Source organism: Mauremys mutica, chromosome 9 (genome assembly GCF_020497125.1).
Source record: "Mauremys mutica isolate MM-2020 ecotype Southern chromosome 9, ASM2049712v1, whole genome shotgun sequence".
Lineage (NCBI taxonomy): Eukaryota > Metazoa > Chordata > Testudines > Geoemydidae > Mauremys > Mauremys mutica.
The window spans coordinates 47,589,435-47,612,273 of NC_059080.1; the positions used below are offsets into that span (position 1 = coordinate 47,589,435).

Genomic DNA, 22,839 nt, shown 5'->3' on the forward strand with positions numbered 1-22,839 from the left:
ACAAACTATTTTTTCCATTTTCATTGATTGTTTTGTCAAATATTTTCACTTCAGTTGAAAACCGAAAATAAGTCAACTTACAAAGTTTCCTGATTTTGGTTGCTAGAAACTGATTTTATTTTTCAGTTTTTCAATAACCACCCCGCCCCCAAAATTTCAACAACAATGGAAAGGTTTTTAAACACAAAAAATCCACTTAATCAAAAAACTATTTTTGCCTTTTAAAAAAAGTTTAAATGGAAGGTTTTCAGCCAGCTTGAAATGTAAATGCTTCAAAGAAGGAACTGTGTGTGTTCATCCAGGCCCCAGCACAATGGGACCTCAGTCCTCATGTAGCACCCAAAGGCTTGCCCACAATGTAAAGGACATAACAACAGTTCTTCACTTCCTCTATGTCATGTTGCTGAGCTGTTATACAGCTGCCATGTTCCACGCCAGACCTGGCTGCACTTTAAGGAGCAGAAATGATCCCTTAATAGCCCTTTCCTATGAAAGGTCCCAGGGTGTAAGACTGAGTATTTGTGAAGTGCTCAGAGATCCTTAAATTAAGATTCAGTTGAAGTGCAAAATATTGGCATGTGATTCTACTCTGAAAAATAACCTTACAAAAATTGCCCCTTCTACTCAGCAGATCTTCTCACTGTGTATATCAAACTCCCATCTTCCGGCTTTAGTGACACATATACTCTTCTACAGCTTCTTACTCCTGGTAGACCTGTAGAGCCAGTGGGCTGGAGTCTCTTCCATCTTGGGCAGCAGTGACAGAATGGCTTGTTAAATTCCAATTAGTTACACCTGTGCAAACCTATTGAAGGTAAGGGGGCCCTACAGGTGTCACTGAGACAGGGCATAGTTTGAAGACAGTAAGTAACACAAGTGTCCTTGATAGCATAATTGAGCCTGTAGATACTTTTTTAGATGATTCCTGGAAAGGAAGGCACCCAGTGTGACTCTCCGATCCCAGCGGGAGTTTGCAGGGTCGGCAGTTAGAAAACCATCGTTTTACTTGGAAACTGAGCATTTTTCATATGGAGTCAGTAGGAGACAGGAAAAGTGGGATCCCAATTGCCATTTTCATAGTTGCTTATCAAAAAAGTGGAGTCACACTTTAAAAGTAAGCCTCACAACCTGCCTGTGAGCTATCCACGTGTTACCAGTGGGGCAACTGAGCACAAACATGTGACATGATGGCCATCCATGTCAGGCAGCAAATCAGTGGCAGAGCTACAAATAGACTTCAGGAGTCCTAAGTCCTCGTCCCTTCCTCTTGCTACAAGACACTGCTCCCATCTTTCATGCTGATCCTACAAATGGAGGCAGATGGCCCTTGGATTAATTATATTTTGCCCTGTAATGCAAGTAAAGATCCTTCTTCATCTTCTTATCTGTAACCCTAGGGAGAACAGGCTAACCAGCTACTGGCAGCATCTGACCGCCCATGCTTCCTGTTTCGTAACAATTTAAACATGCTTTCCATATTGCCAAATCTGTCTTCATAAACTCACATGCCACACTGCTTGTGAAAGAGAACAAACATAAGGGAGAATGCAGACTGCTTTTATTCACAGTGCCTAGATTCATTATTGGCCAACTCCTTTCTCATTCTCCTTAAGGGTTTGTTGGAAAGATTACTCAATGGTTTTCTGCGGACAAATCACATGCAATCTCTTGACACAAGCCCATGGCTACCTAAGACTGCAGTTGTCATTATACCAGCTAGAGTGGTCAGTCAGAACTTCCAGGCAACAGTGGGGATAGAATTCATATCTCCTTGCGCCTTCTCATAGGCCCCTCCCTCTTGAGCCAAAGGAGAATCTGCCTTAGCTTTAGAAGCATAGGGTCTATGACACATAAAGCAGTTCAGTTTCTGTCCAGAAGAGGGCTGTGCTACGCTGTATGCACATAGACAAACAGACACTACCCCCCGCCACAAGCCAGTTCATTACAATGGTTTATGGCAAACAGAAACTACAGTTTATATATATACACAAGTTAATGGACCAAAAGCAGTTATTATTCCTCATCAGTTGCTTAAATATGCAGGTATCTTATGCTCTATCCTGTCCACATTTTTCTTTTTCTCCCAATTCAGTATAGCTACCTCTGTTTTGTGCATCAGCACATTTATACAAAGTAGTGGATACACAGGTCTTAAATTCTTTCTGCCCCAAAGAGTGGTTAGAACTTGTTTGGTTCCTAAACACATGCCTGCCATCTTTCCAACGGACCTTGCTTACTAGAGACATTTCTTCTTTAGGAGGAAAATAAAATCAAGGGAGGCTATCATTCCTCAATCGCAGAAAAATAATTTCTTCTTCCCCAGCAAACAGTGCCACACTTTACGTCTTTAAGAGAATCTAGTGGATTCATTGTCCCTTCCAATCAGTGACTACACTTGAAAACATGTGTCCCCTGCTCCCCCACCCTTCCCCTCCACCAATATTGAAAATGATCCTCTACTAAAGTGAGCAGGGTCAATAGAGTTCAACACCAGTTGTAAGGAAGCATGAGTCACACCCCTTTTAGAACAAAGGGGTCACCCATGCTTTGCTGCATTGAATTCATTTGGCCCTGCCAATGCTAGCTGGACAAACATTTTCAACAATGGTTGAAGCGCTAGATTTGCCCCCATGGCCAAACAGCAGGATTCTTTAGTATAGACATGCCTGTGACGGCCACTAGATCAAATGCCTTTGGGATTTGGGGGACCGAGAAAGGGGAGTGGGGTTATTTTCATTTAAAGATTATTCCACAATGAGAGCAGAGCTCTGCTTAACCCAATCAGATTCTGTCAAAGTTCTGGCAAAACCATTCTTGTCTGCCATTTCCAAACATGGTTGTAACTAGCCTGAGTTTAGCAGGGCTTTAGCTCCAGCATGGACAGGGAATCAAACATGCTAATGGAAACCATGCACCTAATCTCTCCACACCAGCCTCCAGCAGAGACATGGCAAGATTTCCACATAGAGCTGGTAACTGCAAATGGGCAAGAACCAAAATCCGGATCCAAATGCAACTCATTCAGCATGTGACACAGCCCTCACTCTGCCTGATTCACAGAGCATATGGTCTGCTGCAGCCCCCCGACAGAAGAATTCATCTCTAAACTCAGACTTCACTCTGAAAACAAGTGCCTATGAAAGATTCTCGGCATTGGATGAAGAGACTATCACCAAGAAGAGATCCAAGAAGTCACCGACCAGCAGCTCATCTCCACTAGAAATAGAAGGAAGCACTGGACATATTTGGGGCAGGTACACTGGATGCCAACACACAGATTCCCACATGAAGCTGTCAAGTGGAAACTGGCTGGTGTGAGGAAATGAGGACATGGTACACCCAAGAGAAAGCTTAAGAACATGGCAAGCAGGGTAGAATAGATGGAAGCAGCAGCAAGCAACAGAGAGGGAAGGAAGATACTAGTTTTTGCCTTATGGTCCAACACTGGTACAAGAAGGATGTAATAAAAATCAGGCTTCACTGATTGAATCCCCAGCAGTGCTGAACATAAGGATTGTTACACAAATACCCCTGAAATTTAATGGCTGTATAGCTCAAAATCTGAAGCCAAACTCTCATGGGTAGATAGAGCTAAACTTTGCAAATAGCCTCATGAAAAAGCCTGCAGCTGCTGAACATTTCCAGACATGGTTTTGAAATCCTGATCCAAATTTTGCAGCTTAGATCCTTTTGTGTTTGCCACCAAAAGGATTCAGCAAACTGGTCATGTTACAAAAGTATTTGGCTGTAACCCCAGTGAGAAATAGCTCCACACAAGGTCAAAAGCACTGCCACATAAAAGGACTTAAAATGAAGTGCGTGGAATAAAAGAACAATACCTAGCTCTTATATAGCACTTTTTGTCCATAGATCTCAAAGCACTTCACAATGGAAGTCCCTATTTTCCTTATTTTTCAGATGGGGAAACTGAGGCATAGAGAAGGAAGTGATTGGCCTGAAGTCACCCAGCAAAGCAGTAGCAGAGCTGGAAACTGAACTCAGGCCTCTTGCAGCCCAGTCCAGTGCCCTAGTGAGTTGGGTGCATAGGGTGGGTGCCTCTGATTTACTGAGCAGGTCAAAATAACTCCTGTGAAATATCTATGGAGGGGCCTTCAGTAAGCTGTGCTTTTTGATCAGTGACTGAGAACCTGATTCCCGTCGCCCTTGCATTGGTGTAATCTCATTAACGTCAACGATGGTAACTCTTGATTTACCCCACTGAAAGGAGAGAAATATCAGGACCACAGGCACTTTCCAAGACTGAACTAAAAGGAAGTTAAAGAACAGGCCCAGCACACAACTCAGGACTGTGCAGCTACCTGCTAAAACACATCTGAGTCATTGTTCTGAAAAACTTCCCTGTCCAACACTGGCACCTGCCATGGTAAGACAACGCCTCCCCAGAGAGCTTTAGGGACAGTGCAGTACTTGTCTCTGTCAGAAAAGCACAGCTAATTATTTTTGCTCAGAGCCAACTCAATGCCCTGCACAAAGGTGGCTTTAAGAGGATGTCACAGGTGCTTCTTCAGCTACCCAGTGTGCCGCACTGCCTAGCCTGTTTCCATGGTCCCTCAGTCCAGGGCCGTCCTTAACCATATGCAGCATATGCAGCTGGGTCAGGCACCCAAAAATTTGGGGCACCACCGGGACCATTGGCGTCGACTTCTCATCTTGCCAGGGGGTGCTCGACCTGCCCACCTCCATTCCACGCCCCACACCCACTTCACCCAAGTCCCTGCCCCTCCTCTTCCTGCCCTTGCTCCACCCCCACCCCACCTCCTCCTCCGAGAGAGGAGGGAGCTTGACACCAGTGGGTGCTCCACACCCATTAAATTTTCCCTGTGGGTGCTCCAGCCCCAGAGCACCCACCCACGGAGTCCATGCCTATGACCAGGCCAGTAAAAGCAGTTCGGCTCCTGCACTCCCAGCACACGCTGCAGTCTCCTTACTAGGCAAAAGGCTGGGGCCGTATTCACAGACCCGAATGCGCATGAGGGAGAGGGTATGAGGGTCTGTGGGGAACTGTGGATCTCCGCCAGGGGGCTTGGTATCCTCTTTGCTGCCTTATCCCTTCCCTAGGGCTGTGAGCCCGGGCTGCTGCTCGGTGTGTGTCAGCAGTGGGGGGGTCTGCAGGTGGGGGTGGTGGCTGTGCCCCAAGTCGGGCATAGGGGCACCTTTAATAGTACTGCTTAGGGCCCCATAAATCCTAAGGATTGCCCTGCCTCAATCAAAAACACACCAGGTTGTTGCCCTTTCACCACTTGCACATTTATTCCTCAGCTCTCTCACAAACAGAACAAGATATTGTAGCAGGAGCCTTCCATGTTGTACCCTTCCCTCAACTTCCTGACTTCCCCTTACATCCTTCCAATTACAGCTATCATATCATTAACCCAGCTATTACCACCCAAGTGTCCTAATCCCCCAGTAGAAAGTGATTAACTGCTGCCAGCTGAGCCTGCAGCCTTTTCTGTGCTGCAGCAACTCTAGGGATCAGGGTGCTGCTGCTAGTGCTCTGTCCTGGAGACCATGTAACACAGCATCGCATTGCCTCAGCATCTGGGCTGGGGTGGGGGTTCATACCCCTCTCTCCTACAAACCTGTCCTTTATGATGCTGTTGACATGGCCTGGCTCGTGCCCATTTTGGTATGGTAATTCTCTCTGAAAGGCAGAAATGAGGTAGAGGCCTGACTAGCTCTGGGAAGGGTAGTGGAGCCGTTTTCTTCTCAGTCACCGCTCAGGTCCCATAGCTGAGGAGACATATGCATGCTAGCTCTGAGTGAGCTACCACACTGAAAACAGAACATAATTACAGCTGTGCAAATAGCAGCAAGGGCTAGCTGCCCGGAGCCTGAGCCCATAGGTCGGTACTCAGGGCGGCCAGCCCCTCTCGCTGTGGCTACATTTCTATTTAGGATGCTAGTGCTTCTGTCTCCTTGAGCTGTAATTTATACCTTCCAGTTCTAGTGTAGACAAAAGAGAACAACAGCCTCTCTCAACTAGAACTTAAACTAGTTGCTCTAAAAGGTTGGTTCAGCCTGAGCTTAACCACAAGGCTTAGGGACAAAGTAAGTGAGCTGTCCTAGTTAGTATTTCCACCCTGGGACCTAGGCTGGATGCCTTGAGCACATCTTTTCACAGAGTGCTGCAGAAATACCTACTTCACCTAGCTGACCTCAGCTCTGCTCCCCTCCTGGACAAGTTTCCCTGCCACACTCTGCACTTCAGCCAAACAGTGGGCATCTTTCCCTTGCTCCTGAAGTGTTAACCCTCTCTTTTCTGAATGGAATCAATGCATCTTGGCATTGTCCCCGACATGAATCCTGCCTAGGCTAATAGTGACCAAAAACTGATTACAGTTCAGGGTCTTCTATGGACTGAGATGATGGCAAGGGCAAGTCATGCCTGACTAACCTAATTGCCTTCTATGATGAGATAACCGGTTCTGTGGATGAGGGGAAAGCAGTGGATGTGCTATTTCTGGACTTTAGCAAAGCTTTTGATACAGTCTCCCACAGTATTCTTGCCAGCAAGTTAAAGAAGTATGGGCTGGATGAATGGACGGTAAGGTGGATAGAAAACTGGCTAGATGGTCGGGCTCAACAGGTAGTGATCAACGGTTCCATGTCTAGTTGGCAGCCGGTATCAAGTGGAGTGCCCCAAGGGTCGGTGCTGGGGCCGGTTTTGTTCAATATCTTCATTAATGATCTGGAGGATGGTGTGGACTGCACCCTTAGCAAGTTTGCAGATGACACTAAACTGGGAGGAGTGGTTGATACGCTGGAGGGTAGGGATAGGATACAGAGGGACCTAGACAAATTAGAGGATTGGGCCAAAAGAAATATGATGAGGTTCAACAAAGACAAGTGCAGAGTCCTGCACTTAGGACGGAAGAATCCCATGCACTGCTACAGACTAGGGACCGAATGGCTGGGCAGCAGTTCTGCAGAAAAGGACCTAGGGGTTACGGTGGACGAAAAGCTGAATATGAGTCAACAGTGTGCCCTTGTTGCCAAGAAGGCTAATGGCATTTTGGGTTGTATAAGTAGGGGCATTTCCAGCAGATCGAGGGATGTGATCATTCCCCTCTATTCAGCACTGGTGAGGCCTCATTTGGAGTACTGTGTCCAGTTTTGGGCCCCACACTACAAGAAGCATGTGGATAAATTGGAGAGAGTCCAGCGGAGGGCAACAAAAATGATTAGGGGGCTGAAGCACATGACTTATGAGGAGAGGCTGAGGGAACTGGGATTGTTTAGCCTGCAGAAGAGAAGAATGAGGGGGGATTTGATAGCTGCTTTCAACTACCTGAAAGGGGGTTCCAAAGAGGATGGATCTAGACTGTTCTCAGTGGTAGAAGATGACAGAACAAGGAGTAATGGTCTCAAGTTGCAGAGGGGGAGGTTTAGGTTGGACATTAGGAAAAACTTTTTCACTAATAGGGTGGTGAAGAACTGGAATGGGTTACCTAGGGAGGTGGTGGAATCTCCTTCCTTAGAGGTTTTTAAGGTCAGGCTTGACAAAGCCCTGGCTGGGATGCTTTAGTTGGGTTTGGTCCTGCTTTGAGCAGGGGGTTGGACTAGATGACCTCCTGAGGTCCCTTCCAACCCTGAGATTCTATGATTCTATGGCCCCTCTCCAGTTCCTAATAGACAAGTGGTGTCTCAGCAGCACTCAGCAGCAGTCTATCTATGCCATTGGTAAAATTCACATTGGTTTCACCAGAAGCAGAGTTAGGCCAATGCTGAGCACTTTTGAAAATCCACCTACAGTGTCTACATCACAAAATGCATGCTCACATCTGGCCAGGAACTGAGCTGACTGTGCTCATCTGAACAGGTCACCAACTACCAGGTGACTAGGATAAATAGGAGACTTCACTCTCCAGAGCTATCCAGCTGGCACCTTTCACTTGGAGTGGAAGGTGCTGTCTGGGGTTCTCTGCTCAGTGCCCCCCTCTGGTTCCCTTGTTTTAATCCTGTGATGCTCACTCTCATCTAGACTTTCTACATTTGTAGTCCTCCGTAATCTGTTGCAACCCTCCCATTCCTCACTGCTTAGTTCTCAATATCCCTCATTCTGTTCAGTATCATGGAGCAAAACTTGTGAGTCTCTGCTCTAGACACCATCACTCTCAGATGAAAATAGCACACACAGGACGCACAACCACAAGGTTTATGTTTGGGACTTTGGGCAATCAGTACAACAGAGGCAGCAGTTGCAGCAAGAAAGTTTAGGATTGGTAGTGAATCAAAAGTGTAATGGATCATATTTTAACCCAATATCCGCAAGCAGAGTCATTGGGCCCATTTCTTAAAACCACTGTGGATACATAACAATGAAGCAATCTACACATCCTTGGTTCAGACAAGATACAATCAGCAAGAGAGAAACTTCTGCGTGAGCAATTTAACAGCATATCTCAGACTCAGCCCTTGTGAAAAGAACTGAGTAGTTAAAGAAACAGATGGGAAAGGGGGACAGCCAAGGAAAGGAAGTTCTGCAGCTAGTGGCCCGAGCATGTTTTCATTACATACCCCCTGACTCATTTCTGCCACCCGACCTTGTCCCTGCCTCTGGTCACTGTATGTTACCTGTGCTCTGTGCCCAATCCACAGAGGACAGGAGTCAGTAACAGTTATAACCTAGGGAACTTTATTCCCTTGGGCTTTTAGCTTTGGAGGTCCCTAGTTCAATGCCTGGTGTCAGCCAAGATGGCAACCGTTACAACAGCAAAGCAATCTGGGGAGGTAGCATTCTTGTAATGCACTTCCATTTAAATGCTTGGCACAAGCTGAGCTATCCAGGCTAATGTTATAAGGGGCGGCAGAGTGGAGAACCCCATTTAACATAAAACCCATGTTGGAAAGCAGAAGCTCCAAACCTCTGAACTGTGTGTTTTGGACAAATGACCAATATGGACTAGATGGAGGCCATCAAATTCATTTTACCTGTGATTCAAAATCCAGCTCTGAAGCCAGGTCTCTAGAAGCACAACTGCATGGTGCCACCCAATCTCTTTGTCATATTGACGCTAGGGGTTGTTTTCAAATGTGAGCTCCTAACAGGTCACTGAGATCAAACATTAATATATCCCAGTCAGCACATAGACATGTAAAATGGGCATTTACTCAGCTAAGATATTATGGACACACCATCCGAAGTTTGCCAGTCTCTACTGCGAACAGCCAACCATGGAATATGAATGTTCTGTTTAAGAAGACAATATGCGTCGCCTGCTAGGAGCCAACTCTGGGGAAAAAATGGTGGGTGCAAACAGAAAAGAAAATACACAGATAAAAATTGAGGCTTCCAACAGGAGTGGGAGAATTAGTACTTTTTTGTTGAATGTAAATGGTAAGGCCATGTGTCTTCTTTGCCAGACATATATCTCGCAGTTCAAATCTTCAAACTTGCAGCATCATTTCGCTTCTAGCCATGCACATATGGATCAAGAATTCCCACAATGTTCTGAACTCCACACTTTAAAACTGAAAACTTTGAAAAAAACAAACATATGTAGAAGCCCAGTTCTTCATGAGATTTGCCAACTGATCGCAGACTGTAACGTTAGCCTCCTATTATGGGGCCTGGCACATAGCCCATGTGAAAAAGCCCTACTCTGAAGGAGAGCCTATAAAAACGTGCCTCACTAATGTGATTTCAATCCTGTCACCAGAGAACGAGAATCTATAGAGGAAAATTTCTGGCCTGCAGCTTTCATGCCACACAATAGAATGCAAAATCCCCGACCTGAACAGATGCAGCAGAACTCCTAAAATGGAGCACACCTTGGTATGTGAGTGTGATTAAAGATCTTAAGGACAGTTTTGAGGAAAGATTCCAAGATCAGCAGCAGAAAAGACCTCAGATCAGCTTTCTGATTGACCTTTTTAGTGCTGAAGCCAATTGTCTGAAGCCCCCTTTAGTCACTGATGAAGCAACATCCCAGATGGAAATAATAGAACTTTTGGAAGATGACAGATTGAAATCTGTTCAGAAGACAGAGAGGACCCTCACTTTCTGGAAATCTGTACCAAAGGATAAATACCCCAAATCAGAAGTGCAGCCTTAAAATTAATCTCGATGTTTGCCTCAACCTATCTTTGTGAGTCTGTTTTCTCGACACTCAAATGTGAAATCCAAGTGTAAGCGGGGGAATGGTCCCGCTATTGTGGGGAACTTTCCTGGCTTCTGCACTACCCCAGTGAAGTGGGCTAGCGAAAGGATCTGAGTCCTCGCTCCCACTTCCTTTACCCAGAGGCCTCCTTGCCCTTGAGGACTCCCCTTCCACTCTCCTGTCTGGCAAAGTCCTCGTAACCCTGACAAGGCTGGGCCCAGGATTCCTGGGGGGCTCGACCCCCAACCCTGCTGTGGTCACCTAGGACAGGGGCTAGGGTGTCCCCACTCCGGGGTACCCTCTCTGCACTGGGCACCTCCCTGACCCACTGATTATTCCATACAGTTTAAAGCAAATACAAGTTGTTTAATTAACAATTCATTTTAAAAAAGAATAAGGAAAAATGGGAAAGATTACAGGAAAACACATCACCCTGCTCTGTGGCAGGGAACATCACAAACAGTGTATCAGGACATCAAGGCAGTTCACAGTTTGTTCCTTGTAGGTCCCAGGCCTCCGTCTCAAGCCCTGGCTGTGCTGCAGGGATGCTGCGGGTTGGACACTTGCAATGGTGGTGGCCCCACATCTCCGGGCTTTGGGTGGTAGGACCCTTCTTCCCAGCGTCAGCCCCCCATCAGGTTAAGAACCCCCTCCCAGCCTGGCCTGCAAGGACCCTTGGCTGGGGGTGTCTTTCTGCACTGGGCCCTTTGCCCAAAGTCTCCCCCTTGGCTGGCCCCAACTGCTCACCACACCTGGCTCTGTGGCTGCAGCTCTGCTCCCAACACAGGATCTGCTCTCCCTGGGCTGTCTCAGGCTCTGTGGCTGTAGCTCTGGCCCCTCTGGATCTGGCACGGCTCTGCTCTCCAGCTCAGCTTGGGCCCCTGCTTTCTCCGGCCCCACTCTGTCTGACCCAGGCAATTTCAGCTCACGTGGAGGACGGGACCGCCCTGGCCTCCTGACTCCCTGATTAGCCTGCCCTCCCTGTCAATCAGGCTGACCTGGAGCGTTGGCCTCTCGCCATTGTTCCTGGGGACTGTCAGTCTCAGGGTCCTGATTTACCATCGACCCTTCCCCTTTTAGTGCTGGGAGCTAGCCAACCAAAACACCCCCACTGAATGTTAGTAAGGGGACAACAGTCCCCTTACACAAGCACTGATCCGTTTGGACAGACAGCCACTTAAGAGAACTGCTCCGTGTGAGCACAACTGAACACAAACCAAACTTCAATGGAATTGTTAAAAGCAAAGATTGCCAGAAGTTTCACTAAGTAAAAGATTAAGTTGTTATTATCGTTAACTATACATTATAAATGTATAATAAATATACATTATCAACTTATACAATGATTATGAGTGTGTGTGTATATATATATATTACATATTACTGTGGCTCTTTGGCAGGGGTGAAAGTAACTTACAGGACTTACCGGTACTGCCGGAGTCCTGAGGAGGGCGTGGCCTCATCTGGAAGAGGTGTGGCCTCTCGAGATATAAAGGCCCTGGGTCACTAGCTGTGGCTGGGAGACCCAGGGCCTTTAAATCAACCAGGGGCTCCCAGCTGAAGATGTGGCTGGGAGCCCCCTGGGCTCAGGGGCAAATTAAAGGGCCCGGGGCTCCTGCCACGGGGGAACTCCGAGCTTTGCGGGGCTGGGGCAGGGATTTAAAGGGCCCAGAGCTCCTGCCGCTGAGGGGAGCTGGGAGCCCTTTAAATCCTGGCCCCAGCCCGGCCGCCAGAGCCATGGCGGGATTCAAAGGGCTCTGGGCTGCCCGCAGCCGTGGGGAGCTCTGAGCCCTTTAAATCTCAGCTGTGGACAGGATTCAAAGGGCTCTGGGCTGCCCGCAGAGGGCTGCCTGCAGCGTCTGGGAGCTTTGAGCCCTTTAAATCCCGGCCCCTGCCTGGCTGCTGGAGCCGCATTCGGGATTCAAAGGGCTCTGGGCTGCCCGCAGCGGCGGGGAGCTCTGAGCTCTTTAAATCTCAGCCGCGGCTGGGATTCAAAGGGCTCTGCGGGCAGCCCACAGCCCTTTCAATCCCCGCCATGGAAGCCGGTGCGGTCCAGCACGGCGTACTGGCTCTTGCCGGTACACCGGACCGGACCAGCTTACTTTCACCTCTGCTCTTTGGCAATGTACATTGGTAAATTCTGGCTCCTTCTCAGGCTCAGGTTGGCCACCCCTGTTCTAGAGTGACCAGGTGTTTGGTTTTTGACCAGAACACCTGGTCAAAAAGTGACCCTGGCAGCTCTGGCCAGCACTACTGACCGAGCCATAAAAGTCCAGTTGGCAGTGCTGCGGGACTAAGGCAAGCTAGTCCCTACCTGCACTGCACCCTGGAAGTGGCCAACAGGTCTGGCTCCTAGGCAGGGGGGCCATGGAGCTCCGCACGCTGCCCACACCCCAAGCACCAACTCTGTACTCCCATTGGCCGGGCAGTGCCTGCGGGCAAGAGCAGCGCGCAGAGCCATGTGCATGCCTCTGCCTAGGAGCCAGACCTGCTGCTGGCTGCTTCCAGGGCGCAGCCCAGTCTCTGGTGCCAGGACAGGCAGGAAGTCTGCCTTAGCACCACTGCTGCGCCGCTGACCAGGAGCTGCCAGAGGTAAGCCCATGCCCCAACCCTGAGCCCGTCATCCCCACCCCCAGAGCCCGCACCTCCATCCCTGAGCCTGTACCCCCTCCCACATCCCAACCGCCTGCCTCAACCCACAGCCCCCTCCCACATTCTGAATACCTCGGTCCCACCCCCCAGCCTGGATCCTCCTTCTGCACCCTAAACTCCTCATCCCCAGCCCCACCCCAGAGCCAGCACTCCCAGCCCAGAGCTCTCACCCCCTCCCACTCCCCAACCTCCCACACTCCAAATCCCTTGGCCCCATCCCCCAGCCTGAAGACCCCTCCTGCACCCCAAAGCAGTCATCCTTGGCTCCATCCCAGAGCCTGTGCCTCCAGAGCCCTAATCCCGTCCCGCACCCTAACTCTCTGCCCCAGCCCAGAGCCCGCTCCCGCACCCTGAAGCCCTCATTTCTAGCCTCACGCTGGAGCCCGCACCACCAGTTAGAGCCCTCATCCCCTCCCACACCCCCACCCTCTGCCCGAGCTCAGTGGGGGAGAGCGAGCCACCAAGGGAGGCCGAATGTAGTGAGTGGGGTTGGGGGGGGCTCAGGGAAGGGGAAGGGCTAGGGTGTTCAGTTTTGTGTGATTAGAAAGTTGGCTACCCTACCTAGCTCCAATAGCTAATGTGTTACCTGATAAGTGTTAGCACTGGCTGCCTTGACCAAACTGAACACTTGCTACTTAGTTCAGTCCTCTAACTTGTTTCTCAACAACTAGGAGCCCATCCCCCATTGGTGACCTCCTTCCAGCACTTTCCCCTATGCTGAAAACATTAATTCCGGACATCCCTGCCAGATGAATAAATGGAATTCTGTGCCATTATATAAAATGGTGGTTTGAAAACTGTTGTTTAGATTTTAACCTCCAGGGTGTGTTGGTCTGAAGGCAAAGAATCGTTTCAACCCTTCCTCTGGTCCTGGTTGCTGCAGCGATCAGGGTTCAGTTTAATTTTGTAAGTGATTTGCTTAGCTGGTTCCAGAGACTGGTAATGGGAGATGAAACCTTTCCCCTCTTCAGCACCCTTTCAAATCCAGCTCAGGGCAACAGAGAAATGGAATGAACTGAGTTTGAGTACTTAGTTCAGTTGCTTGTGAACAGATGTTTACATCACAAAGCCCACCAACATGGGCTGCTGCAGCAGAAGAGCTAAAGGAGGAATAGGTCCCACAAATGAACTTCTGTCTCAGCTGGGGTGGAGGTGGGGTCTACAGGTGATGGTTGAGACATATGGGTGAGACAGGGTGTAGGGGTGAAGACTGCCCTGCCTTCCTGCTTGTGTAGTACCCAGGCTTGCAACCAAACAGATGCTTAGCTGGCTTGAGACATTTACTGGTTTTGCTAGTTTCTGATCCTGTCAGTGCCAGAGACACAATCCCAGACTTGGGATGAGCCAGAGTGGCAAATCTATATGAAGTTCTATGGCATCAGCATCTCAGGATCAACCCAGAGCAGACAAAGGCTTGCACAGAACTGCCTTCTGAGCACCAGTCAGTGTTTTGTATTATAACACAAAAGAGTGGGCAAAATCCCAACCTAAGAACCCTTCCAGGAGATGGGTGCTACGAGTTCTGACATTTTTGTTGTTGACAATCAGAATTAAAGCGTTAACAAAGGAAACATTTCCTTGACCCCTCTCTCCCCTTTCTGCATGTGTAATATTATTGCACATATATATATATATATATCAACAGCATGTGGGGGTCACTAACCGGACTGGGACCCCATTGTGCTATACAAACAGAAATTGATAGTCCCATATCTAGTGAGCTTACTATTATCACAATACACATTTCTAAAACACATTTCACAACACTGTGCCCACCATTTAATTATTATAATTACAAGTAATTAACTGCTAATTATTATTAAAGTACTTCCTTTATTTTAAAAAGGAGAGCAATGGTCTCCATACCCACATAACCTTCAGCTTGAGCCCTGACCGCAATATAAAAAAAGAAAAGTAAAGACACTATTTTCCCTCGAGTCAAGGGTTCAGCCAAGCCTTATGTTCACATTACAGCCATCTCATCGATGAAGCATCATGAACAGCTCTATTTTCAACTGAAAATGTTCAACTTTTGCAATGGAAATCAGCTTTCTTTTTAACAAAATGGAATTTTTTTGTCATAAAAATCCATTTTTGTCAAAAAATTTCAGGGTTTCATAAAAAAAGACATGAAAATTTGTTAAAAACTGAACAAAAAATTGGGTTTCAGATTTTTGGGTTGTTTTTTTTTTAATGAAAAACCATAATTTTTGAGGACACATTTGACAAGCTTAATTTTCATTTAGTTGTTTTGCAGGCATAAAAAATAAACTCAACTAATACTCCTGAGCTGTTCTCCTCAGGAGCCTTTTGCCTTTGGAGAGCTAGGTCTGCATGTTGCCTTGGCTCACAAGTGAAATGAGCTGGGCACGGCTGCATCACATTTCTTAGCCACCACATCACTTGCTGAGATGGCCAAGTCTTTGTTAGGCAGAGACCTAGAACTAGACCAGCAGGTGGGGTGGAAAGGATGTACCAGGATTTGAGGTGCAGTGGAGAAGTTGGGGTTGACAGAGGTGCCTCCCTACACTAGACCGGCCCTACCGGTACTGTCAGTCCCATACCTCCCTTCCAAAAGCATTAATTTACATACTAATTCAGAGATAAGCAAATAAGCCTCTGCAGGAGAAAGGGTTTGCCAGAAGTTTCATAAGCCTCCTAGCCCTCCATCACCACTCTCTTGCTCTCCAGCCCATCAAGTTAATACATACAAAGGGGAGACCAGTTCTTACTCAGTATATAATGATCTTAGGTAGAACAGTGGCTTCAGAGAGGTTGGTAGGAAGGAATGCAGTGGTCAGACAAGGCTAAGAGGTAAATGGATATGGATTATACCTGACCTGAGCCCTAGCCACAAAGTCCAGATCCAGATCTGGCCCCTCCTAAGATTCTGGTCCACTCAGGTTCTCATACCACACCCAGCACTCTGGTAGCCCAGCAGCACTCGGACCCAGGCTATTACCATCCATTATAGAGGGATTTCAGATACAGGTCCTGCATGCTCCACTGCACGCTGGGAGCTGGGGTTTTGATTCAGGCCCAGCTCTGCTAACAGCAAAAGCCTTTGGCTGAATCCCAGCACTGGCAGGTTATAAACAGCCTTTTCTTACAGTGAGCACGGGAGAGAAGAGGAGAACAGAAAGACAGAGGCTCTGTCTCGCTCTTTCCAGATGCCCCGTCTCGCTCTTTCCAGATGCCCCAAGAAGCATAAGTGGCCCTACCTGTGGCAGCTTTTCAGCTCAGGTTTCCCCAAAAGGCGAACTTGAGAATGGTGTGTGAAGTGGCTGAAGCTGTCTCCCCCAGCTCCCTGCAGGTCTCTTCTTTGCACTCCCCAGCAGCTGCAGTGGGTTACCTGCTAGGGCTGGCTTCCAAAAGCCAAGCTTTGTTCTGAGGAGGAGATATGGGTGTGTCTTGCCCTTCAGGGGAAGATCAAACAGGTTTCTCTGTTCAGATGCAGTCTCCCTGCCTCTCACCAAGGAGGTGCCCTTCTCCCTCCGCATTCCTCGCATACCCTGGTGACGCTGAGTGGTGCTCAAATTATTACGAGAATAATCTGGCTAACAAATAGCAGCCTCTCTGCCGGAAGCAAAGCAAATACACTGTTCCAACCACTGCTGTTCTAAGGTGGAGCCAGGCTGACAGGACACTTGGATTGGTGCTCTGAGTATCATGCTGGTGGCACAACCGGACTTCTTGTTGAACGGGTTGTGTGCGTGTGTCTCATCCACCAACCAGGCCAGATAGACAAGAAAAAGCACCAAGAAGAAACCATCTCTCCACTGGTTGTCCTCGGAGCTTGGCAGGGGGTTGAAAGAAACTTTCATCCTCACAGCACGGTCCTTCTCTAACCCCAATGGCACATGACACTGCAAAGAAGGCAGCTTGCTCTAGTGCAAGGCCTAAGGCAAGTTGGATCATAGCAAGTCTAAGACAAACAGAGTGCTGAGCTGGATCTGGGGGCAGGTAAATATCTGTCCAGGTTTGGCTGAGGGGGAGGTGGTCAAGACTGTGGTAGCATTTCCCATTGAAAAAGGGAGTGCATCATTGCTTGACCCCATAGGAAGTACGCTTGTAAGTATCCTGCACTTTTCAGCATGATGCCATCATATATGTTTGTAGGATGGGGATACCTGCACCAGGTCAGGAGCTCATCAGCTTGGAAATAGACTTCCTGGGGTTAATTTGATCTGTCTTGTGATTTTTGAACTCTTGGCTTTACCAGTCTTCCCATGCGTTAGTCAAGGACTGGCACCACATCAGAGACTATAGCAATTGGGGGCAGTATATAAAACATAGGGGGGTCGCTAGCCTGAGATACTGCCCATGCTACAACATCCACTCTGCTATTTTTAACACCCTAGCTCCAGCAGGTCTGGCCACCTGGGCTGGGAGGCTTGCTAATAGTTGCGGGTATAGATATACCTGAAGAGGTGCCAAGGCAGTCATACTGTGCTCCCCAATTGGCAAATTCAGACATAACATAGAAAAGACGGTTACTCACCTTTGTAACTGTTGTTCTTCGAGATGTGTTGCTCATATCCATTCCAGTTAGGTGTGCGCATGCCGCGTGCACATTCGTCGGAAGACTTTTACCCTAGCAACACTCGGTGGGTCGGCTGGGCACCCCCTGGAGTGGCGCCACTATGGCACCGGATATATACCCCAGCCGACCCATCCACCCCTCAGTTCCTTCTTACTGGCTACTCCGACAGTGGGGAAGGAGGGTGGGTTTGCAATGGATATGAGCAACACATCTCGAAGAACAACAGTTACAAAGGTGAGTAACCATCTTTTCTTCTTCGAGTGGTTGCTCATATCCATTCCAGTTAGGTGATTCCCAAGCCTTACCTAGGCGGTGGGGTCGGAGTGAGATGTGGCAGAGTGCAGAACCGCCAAGCCAAAGGCTGCATCATCTCTAGATTGTTGGACCAGAGCATAGTGCGAAGCAAAGGTGTGGACCAATGACCAGGTAGCTGCGCAACATATTTCCTGGATTGGTACATGGGCCAGGAAGGCGGCTGATGAAGCCTGAGCTCTGGTAGAATGGGCGGTGAGATGGCCCGAGGGAACATGAGCCAAGGCATAGCACGTGCGTATGCACGCCGTTACCCAAGAGGAGATCCTCTGTGCGGAGATGGGCAGGCCTTTCATCCGGTCAGCCACTGCAACGAAGAGTTGGGGGGATTTTCGGAAGGGCTTTGTCCGATCAATATAAAAAGCGAGCGCCCTACGGACATCTAAGGAGTGTAGCTGCTGCTCCCGTGGGGATGAATGAGGCTTCGGGAAGAAGACCGGAAGGAAGATGTCCTGATTGGTATGGAAGGCCGATACCACCTTAGGGAGGAATGCCGGATGTGGTCGCAACTGTACCTTGTCCTTGTGAAAGACAGTATACGGTGGGTCCACCGTAAGCGCTCGAAGTTCGGAGACCCACCTGGCCGATGTAATGGCTACTAGGAAAACTGTCTTCCAGGACAGGTATAGCAGTGAGCAAGTTGCCAACGGCTCAAATGGCGAAATCATAAACCTGTTTAGGACTAGGTTGAGGTCCCAGGTAGGGGTAGGGTGGCGTACTTGGGGGTAGAGGCACTCCAGACCCTTACGAAATCGAGTAACTAAGGGGTGGGAAAACACTGAGTGGCCACTCTCTCCTGGATGGAATGTGGAGATGGCCGCCAAGTGCACCCGCAAAGAAGATATCGCCAGGCCCTGCTGCTTGAGGGACCAGAGGTACTCCAAGATAGTAGGGATGGAGACCTCTGAGGGAGTAGCATTCTGCGTCTCACACCAGCAGGAGAAGCGCTTCCACTTGGCCAGATATGTGGACCAAGTGGAAGGTTTTCTGCTACTCAGGAGAATATGCTGTACCGGATCGGAGCAGCGTAATTCTGATTTGTCTAGCCACACAGGAGCCATGCCGTGAGGTGGAGGGCCCGCAGGTCTGGGTGGCGGAGATTGCCGTGATCCTGGGTTATAAGGTCCGGGTGGAGTGGCAGGGTAATTGGGCTGGCTATGGAGAGGTTGAGCAGTGTGGTGTACCAGTGCTGTCTGGGCCACGCTGGTGCGATCATGATTAGATGCGCTCTGTCCTGGCGGAGTTTTAACAGGACCCTGTGAACCAGCGGGAACGGTGGGAAGGCATAGAGCAGTCGGAGCTTCCATGACATGAGGAATGCGTCCGAGATCGATCCCGGTGAAAGACCCTGGAAGGAGCAGAACACTTGGCATTTCCTGTTCACGCAAGACGCGAATAGGTCTATGTGGGAAAGCCCCACTTCTGGAAGATCGAATGAATAATGTCTGATCTTATCGACCATTCGTGACACAGGAAGGATCTGCTCAGCCGATCCGCCAGAGTGTTCCGAACCCCTGGGAGAAAGGACGCTACCAAGTCCATCGAGTGGGCTTTGCAGAATTCCCAGAGTCGGATGGTCTCCTGACAGAGGGGGGGAAGATCGAGTCCCTGCCTGCTTGTTTATATAATACATGGCCGTTGTGTTGTCTGTAAACACTGAGAAACAACGGCCGTGCAGATGCTTCTGGAATGCACTGGCACGCCAGGCGGACCGCTCTCAGCTCTCGGACATTTATGTGAAGCGCCAGTTCCTCCAATGACCAAAGGCCCTGGGTGCGAAGGTGTCCGAGGTGAGCCCCCCATCCGAGGGATGACGCGTCTGTCGTCAGGGATAGTGAGGGTTGAGGCAGATGGAACGGTAACCCAGCACACACCAGGGAGGGGGTTAGCCACCAGACGAGGGAGCGTAGGGTGCTCGGTGGAATGGTGACTATTGTGTCTATTGGGTCCCTGCCCGGACGATACACCGAATTGAGCCACGTTTGGAGGGGTCGAAGGCGGAGCCTGGCATATTTGGTCACATAAGTGCAGGCAGCCATGTGACCTAGGAGACCGAGACAGGTGCTAGCCGAGGTCGTGGGGAAGTTCTGCAGACCTCAGATGATTGCTGCCATTGCCTGGAATCGCAGCTGAGGCAGGTAGGCCTTGGCTAGAGTGGAGTCCAGGGTAGCTCCTATGAACTCTGGCCATTGAGTAGGGACCAGTGTGGATTTCTCCGTATTGAGCATCAGGCCTAAACGTGTAAATAGGTCCCTGACGATGCCTACGTGCTGCATGACTTGCGCCTCGGAGGTCCCCCTGATGAGCCAGTCATCCAGATACGGGAATACATGAATACCCCGTCGGCGGAGGTGTGCGGCGACTACGGCCATACACTTTGTGAACACCCTTGGGGCTGTGGAGAGGCCAAAGGGAAGGACCGCAAATTGGAAATGTTGATGGTTGGCTACTAAACAAAGATACCTCCTGTGCGGAGGAAAAATGGTGATGTGAAAGTACACGTCCTTCATATTGAGGGCAGCATACCAGTCTCCAGGATCCAAGGATGGGATAATGGTCCCCAGGGGGACCATGCGGAACTTCAACTTTATCATGGACCTGTTGAGGCCTCGCAGTTCTAGGATAGGCCTGAGGCCTCCCTTCGACTTGGGGATCAGGAAGTAACACGAGTAAAAACCTTTGCCCCTTTCTTCCTTTGGTACCTCCTCTATCGCTCCGATGGCGAGGAGCGTCTGCACCTCTTGTAAGAGGAATTGCTCGTGAGAGGGGTCCCTGAAGAGGGACTGGGATGGAGGGTGGAAAGGCGGGGTTGAATCAAATTGGAGGTGGTATCCTTGTTTCACGGTGCATAGGACCCAGATGTCTGAGGTCAGTTGGGACCACTCTAGGAGGAAGTAGGAGAGGCGGTTGGAGAAGGGAGGAAAAGGATCCTATCCAGAAACTGGTATGCCGTCCTCGGGCGAACCTTCAAAAGGCAGACTTTGGTCCCACCGGTGGTTTGGAGGGACCGTGGTTTTGGCCCACCTGGGGTCCTGACTGATGTCTATGCCCACCTCGTCCGCGCCGCCTGCTAAAGTCTTGCCTGTGCCTGGGCACAAAGTATGGGCGATAAGGTTGGGGATGGAAAGGTCTGCGTTGGGTCACAGGTGTATGCATACCCAAGGAACGCATGATGACCCTATTGTCCTTTAAGCTTTGTAGCCTGGGGTCAGTCTTGTCCGAGAACAGACCCTTACCATCAAAGGGTAAGTCTTGGATGGTATATTGTAACTCCGGCGGGAGGTTGGAGACCTGCAGCCATGAGATGCATCTCATGGTGATACCGGAGGCCAGAGTTCTGGCTGCCGAGTCGGCCGCATCTAGAGAGGCTTGGAGGGAGGTTCTGGCTACCTTCCTCCCTTCCTCCAGGAAAGCAGCGAATTCCTGGCGGGAGTCCGGGGGGAGTAGTTCTTGGAATCTACTCAGCTCCGCCCAGGTGTTGTGACTATATCGGCTCAGTAGAGCCTGCTGGTTTGCTACCCGGAACTGTAGGGCGCCTGCCGAGTACACCTTGCAATCGAGTAGGTCCATTCGCCTAGCCTCCTTGGACTTTGGGGCTGGCGCTTGTTGGCCATAGCGCTCCCTCTCGTTGACCAATTGGACAACTAAGGAGGAGGGAGTGGGGTGGACATACAGATATTCGTACCCCCGAGAGGGTACCATGTATTTACACTCGACCCCCTTTGCTGTAGGGGGGATGGAGGCCGGGGACTGCCATATGGTGTCGGCATTGGCTTGGATTGTCCTGATGAAGGGCAAAGCTACTCTAGTGGGGGTATCTGCCGACAGGATGCTGACCACTGGGTCTTCGACCTCCGGGACCTCCTCTACCTGGAGGTTCATATTGAGTGCAACCCTCCTGAGGAGGTCCTGATGGGCCCTTAGGTCTATTGGTGATGGCCCCGAGGAGGAGGTCCCTGCCACTGCCTCATCTGGCGAGGAAGAGGATGAAACACCGGGGACGAGCGGGTCCTGTATGACCTCCTGCTCTTGCGCCGGTTCCTGCTCTAGTGGTACCGGGGAACCCGGTGGATGGACCAGCGGGTCATCTGTCCCGGTTGGAGGGGGACGGCTAACTGCGGCCTCTGGTGCTCGATGTTCTGATGAAGCAAAGCGTGCTGGAGCTAACGGAGCACCTTGGGTCTGGTGGTACGCCCAAGGTGTCCAAAAGGGCCACTGTTGAGGACCTTGGTCTTGAGGCCGGGCTTCTTGGAAAACTCCGGCGGGCACATCCGAATCGCGGTCTTGGGTATAGTAGCTGTCCGCGTGGGATGACACCGATGGATGTCTGGATGGCCATGGAGGAGCAGAGAAGCCTTGGGCAGATGTCCCGACAGACCTGGTTCCCCTACGCACCAAGGACTGGTGCCGTGAAGCATCTCGGTACCGAGCGTGAGATCGGGACCTGCGACCGGACCGGCGCCGGGAGGTCGACTGAGATCTTGAATCCCGGCGTCGTGAGTGGCTTCGGGAGGTATGGTGCCAGGAGCGGTGCCGGGATCTGGAGCGGTGCCGAGAGTAGTGAGCCGGTGAACGGGATACCGACCGGTGCCGTGAGTCTGACCGGTACCGTGTAGCGGAACGGTGCCGGGACTGCGAGCGGCGTCGAGAGCGGGAGCGCTGTCTGGACCTGGAGCATCTGTGGGACCGTGATCGTGAGCGGTGCCGGTCCGCTGCGCCGACAGAGGGTGGTCTAATCAAGGCTGGTTTGCCAATCGATTGAATTACCCTCACCGCCAGTGCCGGGGGTGGAGGCAGTGCCGAGTCTGTCAGCTGCGAGCAGCGGCACGGGAGCCGGCGAACAGGGCTGCTAACAGGGGAGTTTGAGCGGGAGTTCCCATTGGAGGAGCAGAGGCCCATAGGGGCAGACTGCTGAGCGGGCAGCCGAACCCTGAGTAGGGGGCGGAGCTAGGCTGAGGAGGGGCCTATAAAAGCGGCTGCCCAGCCAGGTAGCAGCACAGCTGCGAGCAGCGGCACGGGAGCCGGCGAACAGGGCTGCTAACAGGGGAGTTTGAGTGGGAGTTTACAGGGGGAGTTGGAAGGGGCAGGGGGCGCGGTGCTGCGTGTGCTGTGTTCCCCAGGTGAGAAGGCTGATAGAGGCAAAGACAACAGCAGCCATGAGCCAAGCAGCAGAGGATACAATGAGGATGATTGCATGCGGCAGCTGCGGTA

General features: G+C 50.2%; 1 protein-coding gene across 8 annotated transcripts in view; it reads right to left on the reverse strand.

Annotated features, from left to right (window-relative positions):
• ZNF185 (zinc finger protein 185 with LIM domain) overlaps positions 1-16,410 on the reverse strand; it is a 122,316-nt gene extending 105,906 nt beyond the window's left edge. For 5 of the 8 annotated variants that reach the window (XM_045029061.1, XM_045029059.1, XM_045029058.1 and 2 more), the window contains exon 1: positions 15,995-16,409. The gene's annotated coding sequence lies outside the window, so the exon portion shown is untranslated. Of the gene's footprint in view, positions 1-15,994 lie in introns of all 8 variants that reach the window. The other 3 variants (XM_045029060.1, XM_045029064.1, XM_045029063.1) reach the window with 2 other exon arrangements.
• Positions 16,411-22,839: the final 6,429 nt, after the last annotated feature.